Here is a 6,286-nt window from a genome sequence, read left to right as displayed (position 1 = left end):
AAATAAATAATAAATAAAGTCAATAACACATGACAATTATCTCCCCTTATAAACTTGCAAAATAAATATTATCTCTATATATATTAACTGTATCGTCTTTAAATCAAAATACGCTAACGGAAACAATTTACTGCACGAGCGTCGCCCTTTTAAAATTCATCATTCAATAAAATAAGAAGCTATAGCAAACATCTAAATGACTACTTTAAACACAGTTCCTGATTTCAAAAAAAGAAAAGCTAAAAGGTAACTATCTCTATATATTTTTAAATCAAATTTATTATGTAAATTCAAAAATATATATTTTTTCTACTCATTTCTATCTCTAACCTATATTAATTTTCTTATAAATTTTAAATCCAAACCTTTTATTTCAATTTTTTTCAGATTCATCTGCCTTACTTTTAATGCTAGGTTTATTTTTGGTGTCTTTTAAATTCAATAAAAATCCTCCTAAATTTGCTGATGAGGAGACCGTGCTTACCAAAAAAACTATATATAATTGTTCTACATAACTTCATGTATACCACAAATAAAAAGCACGGATTTCCGAAAAAATCGTACAGATAATTGACTTTGTTGTTGTTCCTTCTTATGAAACTGATTTTTAATTTAATTAAAATTTGATTTTTAAATTAAAATTTTTTTTTTTAATTTTTAAATTGTAAATCACATTACTTAATATTGAATTATCTCTAGGACATTTAACTATCGAGCTTATTATATATCTAAATTACAACGAGCATTTCCTGTATTTTAATTAAACTAGTAATTTCACTGTTACATTAAAATACACTTAGCTCTTTAGACTATTAGTCTAATCTCCTTTAAATTATATATATATATATATATATATATATATATATATATATATATATATATTGTGGGGTATAAGGTTAGAAACAAAACAACGCACCGGGCGTATCTGCATCGCTCTTTTGAAAGAAGAAGGAAAAGTTGGCTAGCTGATTTATATACACGAAGGGCATCTTGGGAAGGCAGGGCATGATGGGACAAGTTTTTTTTCCTGTCTCCTCCATTTTTTTCTAGATAGGAAGATATAAAAGCTGGGAAAAATTCCAGGTTGCAAAAAGAAAAGAGTCGTGAACATCTTCTCTTGAAAAGTAATTCGTGTTGTTGACGTTCAGATTGTGCGGTCTGACATTGGTGGCGAGAGGCCAGGTGTGGTCGATTAGAAAAGAAAAGGGCAAAAACGTGCTGTAGTCGAGCGAATGGCTCACTCCTTACCGACCCCCAGGACCGAATCCTGATTGTAACCTGTATATATATATATACATATATATATATATATATATATATATATATATATATATATATACTAGCAAAAGTACCATACCTGTTCACACTGAAACACTTATCACAATATTCTGTGGATCTATATTGAAAAACCTTGTAAAACTTTGTGACATATTTCCATTCTATGGAGGTCAGGTGCGAACGAACACCCCATAATTTTATTATACGATATTTCTTCAAACTAAAACATAATTATCAAAGTATACTTACGCAGATAGATATGAAAAGTCTTTATTAAAGTTGGTGCCTATTTTCCTTCCATGGAGGCCAGGGCGAACGCAGATCCCATAATTTTATCATACCATCCCTATTTAAGTTAAAACATACTTATCAAAGTATTATTTTTTACATCTATATCAAAAACACTTGTAAACGGTTTTTTTTTATTTTTTATTTCTATACTTTGTGGACCAGGCGCGAACGCAGACTCCACAATTTTAATGAATCATTGTGTTGCCAGATCAAATATACCGATTTCTGTTTATCGATACATCTTCTATCATTATATGTAATCAGTTTTCTTTAAAATAGCCAACCATACAGGAGCCTAGGCGCACACACACACACATACACATACATTCAGATTTATATATATATATATATATATATATATATATATATATATGCTACTCAATGTTTACAGTAAGTGCATTATCATGGCAACGCGTTAGGAAGTTAATTTAATCTAATTAATTGTAGAGCAGAAAGGGTTTACTCATAGAACTGTTTTTCAGAATTAATATTATTTCTGTTAATATAGAGATTTTCATTTATATACTTTGTTATCTATTTAATTAATTATTTATTAATTCATTCTTTATCTACTTATATATTTACAATTAAGGCGTCTTTTTCCAAATTTTAGCGAAACAGTGATTAGTTCAATTCCAAAGAGAAATGAGTGACGGTTAGTATCTATAATGGATACAGCGTTTAATGTGAAATCTATGCGGGTTTCTATTATGTGGTGTTTATCTCTGAATTTGCTGTTCTTGATTTTGTTTTTATTTAAATATAGAAATATTAACATAAAATTTTTTATTTGATAAATTACTTCTTATTTATTTATTTTTATTGATTTGTTTATTAACATCCTTTTCATAAATTATTATTATAGAAAATATTTTTGTCATGTCATCACGTAAATATGTTCTTATTTACTTGCCCCCCTCCCCCGAGGGAAGAATTAGACGCAAGTTTCGTTTTTAATGTGGAGAAATTCAGTTCTCCGAAGAGAGGCACTCCCGATGAAAACAAAGAGAAAAAATGTTTCAATCATGAAGGATATCTCCTCCCTGAACGATTTTTCATCCACTGACCGCAGGCAGAAAAGGTACAGTATAACATAGGAACATACACTACAGTGTGACTATATATATATATATATATATATATATATATATATATATATATATATATATATATACATATATATATATATGTATAAGCATATATACACATATATAAACATATATATATGTATATATACATACATATATATATATATATATAGGGTTATGAAAATACAAAATATAAAATGTCTACATATTTGTATGCATATATGTGTTTGTGTGTATATATATATATATATATATATATATATATATATATACGTGTATGTGTGTGTGCGCGCATGAGCTTATGTATGTATGCATATGTATCACTAGTGCAAATCTGCGGCTGGAATGCAAAGTCATCTGAGTTGGCGTGGCCGACGAGATTGGGAGAACTCAATGTGACGGCGAACATTTGGAAAGATGCACCAGTCATCATAAATATGGTTTTATCCCACCCGACTGGATAAAAGTGATTGTAAAGCGCATTGTTATCATGACGGTACCGTTTGTATTCATGGCCTGAAGTTTCATCACTCTGTTGCTGATAATTAAAAAAAAATCCTTGGCATGGGCGTGTGGCAGATGCAGAAATGCGCCATTGAATTTCTACACGCAGTTAAAATTTACCCGATCCACATTCATTGGCATCTGGTAAACGTTTATGAACCCGACCCACAGCAGCACAGTTTTGAGATGGGTTCGTTAAATTTCAGAGTAGCGACAGAGACAGGAATTACAAAACGCACTCCAGCTATCCATGCACGACAACATTCCTAAAAATCACTGTGAATACAAATAAACACATCTACGTTGATTGGTACATAACGGTGAATGAAATGCATGCAGCATTCAATGTGGGTGTTAATGTACTGGAAAATATAAATTGTGTGATAGGTGTGTCTCATATTTTTTGTTTGTTTTACGAAGCTCAAAAATCAAGAAGTTCCTTCCTGAGTTAAACACTTGATCTTTCTATGAGATGCCTAGACATCCGAATAATCCGTTACAGTTCTTCTTTTATCTTTAAAGAGTTGAGCTCATAAAATTTGTTATAAAATTAATCACTGACCCGATTTGAAAAGTACTGGTCTTTTTCGATGGAATATCTTCTAGAGCTCACTTAAAAAGTCAACATAGTATTTCTGATTGAGTATCTGTTTACTGGAAACCGAGTGGATGTAGATCATGCCCTTGCTGTCAAAAGAAGGAGCATAATAAATTTCTGGGCGGATTTGCTTTGCCTGGCATTTTTGGGTCTGAAAAGCCCAATATTCTTCCTCTGTGAACTTGGTCTATTGGTCATAGCAGTAGATCCAGGACACTTGGTCTCAGGGTCATAGCAGTAGATCCAGCTGTCAGTGTCGGTCATTAGAGCATCAAGAACTGCAGGATTTGAATTGATCAGCTTGACCACCTCCCACCTTTCACGCCAATATCTCTCTTTCTGATTGTTTCTGAGCACACTTGGAACAAACTTTGTTCAAATTAATCGCATCTTCAGTTCCTCACACATAATTGTGTGTGCATTCCACACACTGACATCAAACTGAGCACTTATTGTCTCCATAGATACACGGTGATCCTTAAATTATTTATTTGACCGATCAACTCTAGTATTCTGACTCCTCCCACAACCCTCAACATCTCTCTCAGCCTCCCTGCCTGCCTATAATCTCATGCCACGCACAAACTGATGCTTTATTCATGCAAGTTTTAAACAGAATTATGTTGCATATTGTTCTTCTAAAGTGTCTTAACTTGCAGATTGTATTTTTCAAATTAACGAGCTCTGAAAATTAGGCTTTATTAGGGTGTATTCTAATACCTAATAGATGTTCATTTGAATCTGAAATCATGAACAATTTGTCAGTCATTTCATAAAACGTATAGTAAAGAGTTTGCGAAAATTTTAAATGCCTGTACAAATAAGTCTGCAAATTTCTTGTAGGCACCTCCTCTCTTGAATATTTACTCAGGGTTTACTTTTTGGGCAAGTATTTCATGGCGAATTGTCCTGACAAACCTATGAATAGAGAAAATTGGACACTCGAATTTCTCTCCAGTAATTATACAAGTTCTTTCTCTCTATATATATATCTTATATATTTGGGTATATTTTGGTTTTATAGTAAAAATCAAGGGGTTAACCTCATTGCATATTAGACGACGTTTTGTATTTAATTACAGAAAGATGATGAATTGAAACAGATCACAATGAAAACAAAATATCATGCTAAGTAATTAGGTTTCAAGTAAAATTTACAAATGTGTCTGCTTAAATAAATAAATTAACAAGTTGTCCAGGAAGGCAGAAAACAATATCAAGCTAAGCGCGGAACACATTCAGCACCTGGTATTTCAAAAAAGTCATCCATTTAGTAGTGAGCTGACTCAACGATTCTCAACTTCGATGATAAAATGAAAGCCAATGTTACATAATATCCACATTTTAATTTTTAAAGCAACGCAAATTGAAGATTGATGAAAGACAAATATATGTGAATTAATTCCTTGAGATACTAATCTATTTCACTTAACAATATGATTCTGAGTCTCGGACAAATTTATCTTCATCAATTGATGATTAATTTCGTTTGCGCAAACAAATCACCAGTGTTTTCATCATATTACGTTTAAATTTCGTTAAGGTACTATAAAAATAAAGTCTATAATTACTCAGTGAATTTTTGGTCATTCAGCATATATGTATTATTATATTTGCAACGGTAAGTATATTTTGTGAACTTTCGACATGAAATATATATATATATATATATATAATATATATATTTTATATATATACTAGCAAAAGTACCCGTCGTGTACTAGGTTAAAACACAGCCTACAGAAAATGGACTCTGATTCATGAAAGTATGATAGGTTATGAAAAGGAAGGGTTGTAAAGAGATAGCTTCGAATTTGGGGGTATCAAAACCAAAGCAAAATATGATGAAAGTAAAATAAAATAGATAAACCCCATAATTTATTATACCATACCTGTTCACAGTTAAACACTTATCCCAATATTCTGTGGATCTATATTAAAAAACCTTGTTAAACTTTGTGACATAGTTCCATTCTATGGAGGTTAGGTGCCAACGAACACCCCATAATTTTACTATACCAAACTTTTTCAAATTGAAACACAATTATCAAATATACTTACGCAGATAGATATGAAAAGTCTTTATTAAAGATTGTCCATATTTCCATTCTATGGAGGACAGGCGCGAACGCAGACCCCACAATTTTATTATACCATCCCTATTAAAGATAAAACATACTTATCAAAGTATTCTTTTGTACATATATACTCTTTGAAGTTTTTAACCTTTAAAACTATACAAAAATAGTTTTTATCATTCGTTAGAAAACCATCTAGTCAGTAAGTCATTTAATCACCTGCAATCACTGCATCATCTCGCTCTCGAATTTACTATAATACCAATAATTTATTTTTCAAGGGATCATCAGTTGTTTACCATGAAACACTGTTTCGGGGGTTTAATATATATATATATATATATATATATATATATATATATATATATATATATATATATATATTTATATAAGTCCACAGCTGCCCGTAAATATATATATATATATATATATATATATATATATATATA

Source organism: Euprymna scolopes, chromosome 34 (assembly GCF_053919585.1).
Source record: "Euprymna scolopes isolate OS-2025 chromosome 34, ASM5391958v1, whole genome shotgun sequence".
In the NCBI taxonomy this organism is placed as follows: Eukaryota; Metazoa; Mollusca; class Cephalopoda; order Sepiida; family Sepiolidae; genus Euprymna; species Euprymna scolopes.
The sequence above is the reverse complement of the archived record's forward strand: the minus strand, read 5'-3'. Positions refer to the sequence as shown.